General features: G+C 48.9%; 1 long non-coding RNA gene across 2 annotated transcripts in view; it reads right to left on the minus strand.

Moving 5' to 3' along the window:
- Window positions 1–12,071, minus strand: part of LOC142829702 (uncharacterized) — a 191,190-nt gene that overhangs the window by 61,756 nt on the left and 117,363 nt on the right. The window contains exon 1 of one of the 2 annotated variants that reach the window (XR_016349371.1): window positions 1,770–4,043. The exons of the other annotated variant lie outside the window; for it this stretch is intronic. This is a non-coding gene — a long non-coding RNA (uncharacterized LOC142829702). Of the gene's footprint in view, window positions 1–1,769; window positions 4,044–12,071 lie in introns of those variants that run through there. 2 annotated transcript variants of the gene reach the window in all.

Consider the following 12,071-nt stretch of genomic DNA (forward strand, 5'->3'; position numbering starts at 1 on the left):
AACATGGACAACTTGTGTGTTGAACATAAATTAATATTTTAATTCATTTAAAAGAAAGTTTGGTACGCTAATATGACAAAGTGAAAGCTCTTAATCTGATTAATCATTTAAATTAATATTCTACCTAGCTGCAGTACTTGCAAAATGGACTAGGCATGATTAAGTAATAAACGGTGAGTTTCCAAAGGCAGCTGCTGGTCTGCAGAAAGGTTTGCACACAGCCACGTAGGCTGCTAGAAACATCACTCTCCAGCAGTGGCCAGAGCCTACTTCATAGGAGGAAGATACAAGAAACTCTTCACTAGCAGTTAGGGGACAGTCTGGCTTCATGGAAAGTTTACTCTTCACAAGACCAGCTCTCCATGGCATTCTCCCTCTGCAGCCAGAGCAGAAACCCGAAAGAAAATCTGACCAAAATCACTCCTGCTGGAAGGTCTATGAACTCAAACTTTATTTTCACTCCCTCCCCTGCTGCCTGGTGGAATATAAATCTGTAATTTTTATTCAGAATCCACCATGCCAAGATGCAAACAAAAATATTTCCATTTACTCCATTGCTGATCTCTAGGTATTGACTGAATAATAAGAGAGTCAGATGTTCAGACTCCAAAGGGGCAGGGCAGTTCATGATTCTTCACAGTGGCTCCCCTGAGGCTAGAGACATTGTAGAGGCAGTGGGTAGAGATCTGATTTCCCTTCACCTTCACAATCAACAGTGTTGAACCTCAGATCCTGTTATCAGCCAGGCTAGCGCCTCCTTCTCACCATAAGTCTTGTCACCACAACCCCCCTGGGCTGCTCTGTGGCTTTGCTCATTAAAACATCGCTGCTGTCACAGAATCTTCTCAACAGCTGCTGCTCCTGCAGCCTCAATGACCATGTCAGCCCCAAAGAGATAACTAAAGTCTTTTGCCTGCCTCTCTGAGCACCACTAGGGGGAGGAGAGTCTAACAATTCAGAGCACAGAGCTTAACCCTTGGTTCCTTTGCTTCGCTTAAGTGAGAGTGCAGCACATTTGACACCATTGATGAGAAAGAAGAAATAGGTGCATGAAGGGACGATGGGGGCTCTTTGCCAGTGATTAGAAATAACACCAGATTTCAGAACAGAGTCCACAGATACTGATCACTTGGCTACTCCCAGAGAGCAGACAACCTAGAGAAAGCAAGGCGGATGGAGAGGCTCTAAGAAAGAAAGAAAGAAAGAAAGAAAGAAAGAAAGAAAGAAAGAAAGAAAGAAAGAAAGAAAGAAAGAAAGAAAGAAAGAAAGAAAGAAAGAAAGAAAGAAAGGCAGTTTTAAATTACACTTCTCTCCCCAGAGGCAGAACAGCAGATTGACACACTTCACATCAATGGCATTTCAATCCTAACACATCAGGGTGGTTTCCTGTCATTTCATGTACACTCTCTTTCAGCCGGGCAGAGATTAACCGTTCTGCCCACTCCTGCATTGCTTCAGCATTTCAATCAGTTAGAAAAGCCCCTAGGCCTCTTATAATTTACAGCTGCCTCCGCAGACCCACCTTTCATAAACACAATAGCTCCTAGTGCTGGGCGTGAAAAGGTTATTTAGAAGAGACCAATGACATTCTTTCCTTTCTGTACATTATTCATTATCCATTGGCACGGAGAGACAAACAGCCTGGATTATGGGAGACCCAATTCAAGGCCTGGTCCAATGTCTATTTAATTAGTTACTCCAAGTGGAACAGATCCACCAAGACAGATTTAGGGACACGTATCCCACAGCACGGCCATCAGGGAACTCACCTGAAATCTGGCTTCTCACAGCCCAAATCCCTGCTCTAAATCAGGCTGCGACAGGATTTCAAACAGCTGTGTACAGGTCAGCATCTTCTCAGCTCTACTGCCATTCCTATAAAAAAGGGAGCCATCAGTCGGATTCTAGCCCTTCAGGAGAAAGGCCTGACCTGGCTGAGGTGCCCAGATCCAGAAATGGGTGTTGACAGCCATGAATTCCAAGCAGACAGGCACGTTCTCCCAGCCCTGAGCGAGATGCCTGCCTTTGAGAGCCAGGGCTGAGGCCCAACCCGTCTTCTCAGCCACTGGCTGTTCTAGGCCACTCCCTACTCAATGTGCTGCTCTGTGAATCCCTTCTTCTGGTACCTAAAACTTTCCCTGGGCCTTCTAGAAGGATCCAGGTACCGAACGCAGGGCTGAGGATTCCACCAGCAGCATGAACCTAGACATTCACTGTTGTGACTCCCAAACCCTTCATGCATTCAGCCGAGACCGACACCAGGGACACACGTCTAGTCACGTGTACAAGTGTCTCTTGGATCACTCAGCGAGGTTTGTCTGCCCCAAAGCAGAGCGCTCCCTCCTAGCCCCAGCATCAACCTCTCCATGTTATTCTACTGGGACACACTCAACACTGCTGCAGGCATCCCACTTCAAAAGCACCAACAAGTTTCCCAGAAGAACAGGGCTGCCTTTTCCCAGCACAGGAGACTTACAGCCCTCTCTGGCCAGGTGCTGTCTGAGAGGCAGCCTCCCACAGGAGTAATTAAATGTCTCCCTGTGGCTCACAAAAACACAAAAAAATACAGAGAACCACTGCTCCACTGCTTCTATTCACTTGTACCCGAGGAGCAGATACTATACTCGGTGGTGCCAACGCAATCACCACAACCTCCATTCTTATGATTCTGGTTCTACCCTGCTGCTGGCGTCTCAGCCTGGTTCAGAGTCAATCACTCTGGGAACGGTCACACTGATTTACATTCTCACTCTCAGTGCGGTTGAAGCAGACGACGGAAAGCATCACCAATAAGGTGTCAGCTCCCCTCACACAGTGACACAACCCTGTGCCAAAACCTCCCAGGTCCCTTCTACTCCTGTGATTCCAGAGCAACAGCTTCTGCCTGCTGAGAAATACAGGGCCAATGTGGCTGTTGCAGTCCAGCTCAGTGCTCTGTGTCTAGACCAATACGCACAGAGCTGGACTCTGCTACCGCACAGCAAAGGACTCTTCTGGGGGCTGCTAGGAACAGAGAGGGTGGCTTCAAGCAAAAGCACAGCCACGGGGTGCTAGGGAACCCAGCAGCAGAGAGGATGGAGGTGGCAGACTCCTCTGGGTTTTACCTTTGTCTCTGTTGAGTCCTTGTAAACTGTTGTGCTGTGACCAGGAATAGAGGCAGCCCTGACACTCTTGATGGACAGAACAACAAACACAGGATGTCTGCAGGAGCATCCCCTTGGAGAACCCGCACATGCTCACATTCAATATGTTCAATGTTGCCTTGTTATGTAGTTTAATTTGTGATAAAAAGACTATTACAATCTGGCAAGGCCAGGCTAGGGAGCTTTCCCTGGAACAAAAAGTTGCCTGATGCAGAGGAACCCAAAATGGGCACCGTCCATAGGGCTCTGTTTTTGTTCAATGTTTTCTTGTGCAAGAGATTAATTTGTGTTAAAAATTCTATGGCCAATCTGGCAAGCCAAAGGTTAGGGAGCTTTCCATGAAATAAAAAGGTGTCGGATCCAGAGTAACTCAAAACAGGTGGGTTAAGGCTTGCTTTCTATTGTTCTCCACCCCCAGCTTTTATTCTTTTCTTTCTGGTCCACTCACAGGATGGGTCTCCTGAGTGTTCAGTCCATTTAATGTTACCCTAGGACTGCAGAGGGAAGGGACATTTACACAGAGCTGCTGCTTTGCATGTTTCCATTCCAGTGACAGTCCCCTGTTGTTAAGAGCAGATATAAACATGTCACTTGAACCGTTTGTGCTTCTGAGCTCCACATTTGCCAAGATGATCTCCCAGAGTCCGTTTCTCTGGCTCCTTGTGCTCTGCATTCAGGGTAAGAGAAATAAGATGGGAAATTAGCTTAAATAATACCAGGCTTGCAGATGCTCAGATTTTCATGTTCAAGCGATCCTTCCCAGAGGCATTCATGATGTCAGTGAAGGGGGATACAATGTGCAGCTTTGTAATGAGTTAAAACTTATGAGATTTGAGTGTCTGAATATTTCTCTTTTTTTTAAATGTTTTCTCCCATCCAGAATCCAGTGGACAGATTGTGCTGACTCAGACTCCAGAATCCCTGGCAGTGTCTCCAGGAGACACAGTCACTATCCGCTGCAAAGCCAGTTCCAGTGTTAGCAGCTACATGGCCTGGTACCAACAGAAATCAGGACAAGCTCCTACGCTCCTCATCTACGATGCTTCCACCCGTCAATCTGGGGTCGCAGACCGGTTCAGCGGTAGTGGGTCTGGCACTGATTTCACATTCACCATCCGCAGGGTTGAAGCAGATGACGCTGGAGATTATTACTGTCAGAATCATAACAGCTACCCGCCCACACAGTGATACAGACCAGCACAAAAACCTCCCTGCTCTGTAGAGTTTCAGTCTCTCACACACAATATTTCAGCTGCTTCCTCTGTAGCATCCTGGTGCCGCCCTCTGCAAGTCTCCACACAGGCTGGGTATGTGCCAGATTTGGGCCCCTTCCCTCTTCACTCCAGAACTTAGCCCTTTTAGATGCTCCCTCCCACCATGTACTTCCACCCTTTTCTCTCAGCTGCCATTGCTCCCTACCACTAACAGAGAAGAGAGAGAGAGATCTCTACTCCAGCTTTATAACGCATCCTGAGGGACACAGCAATAGTCTAATCCACGTGCTCAAATGCTAGTAATGGGAGACTCCCATTTTGATATATCATTTTAACTGGGTCCCCATACACCCTTCCCTGTTACATGCCCCACCCCCACTCCACCTTTTCCCAGCTCCACAGCACCGTTTCCTCAATGCTCCTTGCCATCCGCACTTCTTCTTATATCCACTCCATGTCTACCTCCATGGCCCTACCCCACCTGCCCTCTTCATTCTCTGCTCCACCCCTACCACACTCACCTCTTCCAGCCCTCTGCATCCATCCTGCCCCACTCCCTCAAGCATTCCCATCCCCACTGGGCCAACAAGTTTCCCAGAAGAACAGGGCTGCCTTTTTCCAGCACAGGAGACATTACAGCCATCTCTGGCCAGATACTGCCTTAGAGGCAGCCTCCCACAGGAGTAGTTAAATGTCTCCCTGTGCCTCACAAAACACAGAAAAAGACAGAGAACTTGACAGTCAGCAGTGCTGAGCTCCACTGCTTCTATTTGCTTGTTCCCAAGGAGCAGGTACATTATTGTCTGGTACCAACACAAATCAGCACAACCTCCATTCTCATTATTCTGGCTCTCTCCTACCCTCTCGGGTCTCAGCCTGATTCAGGGCCAATCACTCTGGGAATGGTCACAGATCTGGGACATCTGGTTGCCCTAACCTGACACAGAGCTCAGCCACTGGGCATTCCTTGGCATCACTGGGGATGCTGATCCTGACAGCATGTCATCCAGCCCCGTGTGGAATATAAATGTAAACCTGATGCAAATACTTACCAGCAGCTGTGCCCAACGCCACACTTACGCAGGAACCTATCCCTGCAACAAAGCCCATTGCCAACTCTGTCCACACGTCTGTACAGGCAATCTAACCACACAAGCCATAAAATCAGGGGCTCATACACCTGCACATCCACTAATGTAATATATGCCATCTAGTGCCAGCAATGCCCCTCTACTGTGCATATTGGTCAAGCCAGACAATCTCTGAACCAAGAATAAATGGATAGAAATAAGACATCCGGAATGTAACACACATAAACCTGTAGGGGAAAACTTTAACCTCTCTGGACATTCAGTAATGGAATTAAAAGTAGCCACTCCTCTAAAAAAGAGTGTTACCAGCTGATTACAAGAGGGAGACATCATCATATATATAGTAGCCCAGTGTCTGAGAATCTGTAATGCCGAAATGCTGGCTGTTCCCTCTGGGCGGCACTGTTGCCGAAATGCTGGCTGTTCCCATTGGGCAGCGCTGTTGCTGAAATGCTGGCTGTTCCCTCTGGGCAGACAGCAGCTCCAGGCCCCACACCCTGGCCGTGAACATCATCGCCCTGCCCCCCTTCACCTCCCGCCATGATGCTCGGCTGACTTCTGCAGTGCTCAGCCAGGTCACCGTGTGGGAGCAAGCAGTACACGGGACTGTTTGGGCTCCGTGCCCCCCATGCAGCACGGGGAGTGCGGAGCCCAAATGGCCATTTGAGCTCCATGGTCCCCCTAGTGAGAGGCAGGAGGGGGAGGAGAAGAGAAAGAGAGAGGCAGGAGGCGGAGGAGAGCTGAGGGAGAAAGAGAGAGAGAGAGAGAGGGAACGAGAGACCGGAGGCTCAGGAGAGAAGACGAACGTGGAGGAGAGACCCGAAAATCCCGTCTTATGACGGGCTAATTGGCTAGTATCTATAAAGTAGCTTATCTTATTCATCACTGAGGCTCCAGATAAGACACTGGGATGACAAGGACTCCAGAAGAAAAAGTCACAATTCGTTGCAAAGCCACTGCAAGTGCTGGGAACTGTACCGTCTGGTGCCAACAGAACTCAGCACAAACTCCCTTCTTATTATTCTGTCTCTAGCTTGCCCTGTGAGTTCCCAGCCTGGTTTGGGGGCAGCCAGGCAAGGAAGGACTCTCACTGTCAGTGTGGTTGATGCAGACGATGGAGATCATCACCAAGAAGGTGGCAGCTTCCCTCACACAATGACACAGCCCTGTCCCAAAACCTGCCAGGTCTCTTCAACTCCTGTGATTCCACAGGAACAGCTGCTGCCTGCAGAGAAGCACAGGGCCAATGCGGCTGTTGCATCCAGCTCAACTCTCTGTATCTAGATTGATATGCAGAGGGCTAGACCCTGCTACTGCACAGTGAGTGACCCTTCTGGGGGCTGCTGGGAAAAGAGAGGGTGGCTCAAAGTAAAACTACAGCCCAGGTCTGCTAGGGAACCCTCCAGCAGAGAAGACCAAGTGGGCAAACTCATCGGGGTTTTCCATTTGTCTCTGCTGAGGCCTTATAAGCTGTTGGGCTGTGACCTGGAATTCTAAGGAGGCCCTGACGCTCTTGGTCAATACAACAGCAGACACAGGATGTCTGCAGGAGCATCCCCTTGGAGAACCTCCCTACTCTCGCATTCTGAGCCTGTGTTCAATGTTGTCTTGTGAAGGAGATTAATTTGTTAAAAATACTATGGACAATCTGGCAAGCGAAAGGCTAGGGAGTTTTCCATGAAATGAAAAGATGTTGGATCTAGAGTAACCCAAAACAGTTAGGTTAAGGCTTGATTTTAATCGTTCTCCACCTCCAGCTTTTATCCTTTCCTTTATTTTCCACTCACAGGATGGGACTCATGGGTGTTCAATCTATTCAATGTGACCCTGGGTCTGCAGAGGGAATCGACATTTACACAGGGCTGCTGCTTTGCATATTTCCACTCCAGTGACAGTCCCCTGCTGTTAAGAGCAGATATAAACATGTCACTTGAACTGTTTGTGCTTCTGAGCTCCACAGCTGCCAAGATGATCTCCCAGACTCAGTTTCTCTGGCTCCTTGTGCTCTGCATTCAGGGTAAGAGAAATAACAGGGGAAACTAGCTTAAATAATACCAGGCTGCAGATGTAGAGATTTTCCTTTTCAAGCTATGTTTTCCAGTGGCATTTATAGTTTTAGTGAATAGGGATATGAGGTGCAGGTTTGTAATTAGTTAAAACTTATGAGGTTTGAGTCACTGTATATTTCTTTTTCTTTTAAATGTTTTCTCCCATCTAGATGCCAGTGGGCAGATTGTGCTGACTCAGACACCAGAATCCCTGGCAGTGTCTCCAGGAGACACAGTCACTATCCGCTGCAAAGCCAGTTCCAGTGCTTATGGTAACATGGCCTGGTACCAACAGAAATCAGGACAAGCGCCGAAGCTCCTTATCTATAGCGCATCCACCCGTCCCTCTGGGATCCCAGACCGGTTTAGTGGCAGTGGGTCGGGCACTGACTACACATTCACCATCAGCAGAGTTGAAGCGGGTGATGCTGGAGATTATTACTGTCAGCAGCATTACGACACCCCTCTCACACAGTGATACAGACCAGCACAAAAACCTCCCTGCTCTGTACAGTTTCGGACTGTCACTCTCACTCGTTCAGCTGCTTCCTCTGTAGCTTCCTGATGCCCGTGCTTCTGCAAGGCTGCCCACAGGCTGGGTGTGTGTCTGCCCCGATCCAACCCTACCCTACCCTACCTCTTTCTGGCCCTGCTCCTCCTCTGCCCTCCATTGCACCCCCTTCCCAAGCATCCTCTGTCCCCACTTCTCCCCCTCCATCCCAGCACCTCCTGCATGCTACTGAACAGCTGTTCCTTGGCATGCAGAAGGCCTGCGAAAGGTGATAGAGGAGTTAAATAATGGGTCCATCTAATCCAACATCACTCTCCAGCACTGGTCAGTCCCTGCTGCCCCAGGGGAAGAGAAAAAGAAATCTTCTGTAGCAGTTAGAGGAAAACCTGGATCCTAGGAAAGTTTACTCCTCCAGCTCTCCATGGCATTCTCCCTCCGCAGACAGAGCAGAAACCCAAGAGACAATCTGACCAAATCACTCCTGCTGGAAGGTCTATGAACACAGACTTTATAAACTTTAAAAAACAACAAATAGTCTGGTAGCACTTTAAAGACTAACAAAACATGTAGGTGGTATCATGAGCTTTCGTGGGGACAGCCCATGGTTCCATCTACCTGTTTTGTTAGACTTTAAAGTGCTACCAGACTATTTGTTGTTTTTTTAAGTTTCTCCTGGAAAGACAAACTCGGCTACCCCCTGAAGCTTCAGAGTTTATATTCACTCCCTCCCCCACTGCCTGGTGGAATATAAATCTGTAATTAATATTCACAATCCACCATGCCAAGATGCAGACGGAAATGTTTCCATTCACTCCATTGCTGATTTCTAGGTATTGACTGAATTATAAGTCAGTCAGACGGCAGGGGGACAGAGAAGTACAGGATTCCTTACGGTGTCTCCCCTGAGGCTACAGCCATTGCAGTGGCAGTGGGTAGAGATCTCATTTCACTTCACCCACAAGATCAACAGTGTTGAACCTCAAGATCCTGTTATTAGTCAGGGGGTAGTGCTTCCCTCTCCCCATGATACAGCCCAGGACAAACCTCCCTGGGCTGCTCTGTGGCTTTGCTCATTAAAACATCTTCTCTGACACAGAATCTTCTCAACAGCTGCTACTCCCATGGCAGCAGCCACAATGACCCTGCCAGCCCCAAAGAGATAACTAATGGCTCTTGCTTGCCTCTCTAACCACCACTAGGGGCAAGAGAGTCTAACAATTCAGAGCATCGAGCTCAACCCGGGGTTCTTTTATTCTGTTCAGTGAGTGCAGCACATTTGACACCATTGATGAGAAAGAAGAAATTGGTGCATGAAGAGAAGACAGGCTCTTTGCTAGTGATTAGAAACAACACTAGATTCCAGAACAGAGTCCACAGATACTGATCACCTTGCTACTCCCAGAGGCCAGGCATCCTAGAGAAAGCACGGTGAGTGGAGAGGCTCTAGGGAAGAGAGAAAAAAAGAACAGGAGAGGCAGAGGGAAGAGCAACTTTAAATTCCACTTCTGTCCGCAAAAGCAAAGCAGCAGATTTACACACTCCACATCAATGGCATCTCAATCCCAGCACATTCAAGTGGTTTCCTGTCATGTTATGTACACTCCCTGTCAGACTATAAACCTCAGGGGACAGAGATGCAGCCCATGTGGAGGGCGCAAAGTTAAGATTCTGCCCAGGCCTGGGTTGCTTCAGAACCCAATAAGTTAGAAAAGCCCCTGGGTCTACTGTAATTTACAGCTGCCTCCCCAGAGCCACCTGTCACATCCACAATAGCTCCCAGTACAGGGTGTGAAAAGGTTACTTAGAAAAGACCAGTGACACTGTGATGTAGTGTCAGTACCTTGCTGGTTTCAGTGCTTGGGCTGTGGGCTGGGGATGACCCCTACTGGCCCCCAGTGGGGGGTGTGTGAGGGCCCCCATGAGAGTGATGGAACCGGTTCTAGCAGTTAAGGAAAGGGATGGAACAAAAGAAGTGAGTGTTGGAGGAACGGGCAGTCTTGGGCTGGAACCATGAAGGAAACAGACTAAGGAGGGGGCTGGAATCTAGGGGCCCAGGGACCCCCTCTCAAGGGGGCTGAGGCATCCTGGCCCAGACTCCTGTAGACACATCACGTCTATGCTGTGCTGTATCCTGGAGAAGCAATAAACCCCCTTTATTCTGCTGGCTGGTGGAGTCTGTTCTTGCTGCTACGGGGATGCAGGATCGTCGTCACAGACACTCTTCCCTTTTTGTACATTATGCAATATCTATTAGCGTAGAGACACAGCCTGGAATATGGGAGACCCAATCCAAGGCCTGGTCCAATGTCTATTTCATTAGCTACTCCAAGAGAAACAGCTCCAACAAGACAGATTTAGGGACATCTATCCCACAGCACGGCCATCAGGAAACATACCTGAAATCTGCCTTCCCACAGCCAAAATCCCCGCTCGAAATCAGGCAGAGGAAGGATTTCAAACAGCTGTGCACAGGTCAGTATCTCCTCCTCAGTGCAACTGCTATTCATGTAAAAGAGGGAGCCATCAGTCGGATTCTAGCCCTTCAGGAGAAAGGCCTGACCTGGCTGAGCTGCCCAGATCCAGAAATGGGTGTTGACAGCCATGAATTCCAAGCAGACAGGCACCTTCTCCCAGACCTGAGTGAGGTGCCTGACCTCTTGAGAGAGGGAGTGGTGAGGCCCAACCCGTTTTCTCAGCATCTGCCACCGGCTATTCTAGGCCACTCCCTACTCAACATACTGCTCCGTTAATCCCTTTTTTTCGGCACCTAAAGCTTTCCCTGAGACTTCTAGAGGGATCCAGGTACCTAACGCAGGGCTGAGGACTCCACCAGCAGCAGGAAGCTAGACATTCACTGTTGTGACTCCCAAACCCTTCATGCATTCAGCTGTGACTGACACCAGGGACACACGTCCAGTCGTGTGCACAGCTGGCTCTTGGATCACTCAGCGAAGGCTGTCTGCTTCAATGCAGAGAGATCCCTCCTAGCCCCAGCATCAACCCCTCCCTGTCATTGTACTGGGCCTCACTCAACACTGCTGCAGGCATCCCACCCCAAATGGGCCAACAGGTTTCCCAGAAGAACAGGGCTGCCTTTTCCCAGCACAGGAGACATTACAGCCACCTCTAGTCAGGTGCAGTCTTAGAGACAGCCTCCCACAGGAGTAATTAAATAAGTCTCTGTGGCTGACAAAACACAGAAAAAGACAGAGAACCTGACAGTCAGCAGTGCTGAGCTCCACTGCTTCTATTCACTTGTGCAGGAGGATCACGTGCTATATTGTCTGGTGCCAGTGCAGATCAGCACAACCTCTGGCTCTCCCCTGTCCATTGGGTCTCAGCCTGCTTCCGGGCCAATCATTCTGGGAAAGGTCAGACTGATTTACACTCTCACTGTCAGTGCAGATGATGGAGATAATCACCAAGAAGGTGTCAGCTTTCACACAGTGACACAGCCCTGTACCAAAACCTCCTGAGTGCCTTCAACCTCTGTGATTCCAGAAGAACAGCTGCTGCCTGAAGAGAAGCACAAGGAGAATATGGCTGTTGCAGTCCAGCTCACGGCTCTGTGTCTAGACTGATACGCATAGGGCCACACTCTGCTAGCCCTCTGGGGGCTTCTGGGAATGGAGAGGGTGGCTGCAAGCAAAAGCATAGCCCAGGGATGCTAGGGAACCCTCCAGCAGAGAGGACAAAAGGATCAGACTCATCTGGGTTTTTCATTTGCCCTTGCTGAAGCCTTGTAAATTATTGTTCTGTGACCTGGAACACTGTAACCTGTGACACTTTTGATTGATTGAATACCCAACGCAGCATGTCTGCAGGAGCATCCCCTTGGAAAACCTGCACACACACACACACACACACACACATTTCAAGCCTGTGTTCAATGTTGCCTCGTGAAGGAGTTTAATTTGTGTTAAAAAGACTATTAAAAATCAGGCAACCCATGCTAGGGAGCTTTCCCTGAAGTGAAAGGGTGTCTGATCCTGAGGAACCCAAAAATGGACGGGATGGGACTCTTTTTATTCCTTCCCCACCCCCAGCTTTTATCTTTTTCTTCA

The sequence above is a fragment of the Pelodiscus sinensis genome, chromosome 4 (genome assembly GCF_052426305.1).
Source record: "Pelodiscus sinensis isolate ZL-2025 chromosome 4, ASM5242630v1, whole genome shotgun sequence".
NCBI classification, from domain to species: Eukaryota; Metazoa; Chordata; order Testudines; family Trionychidae; genus Pelodiscus; species Pelodiscus sinensis.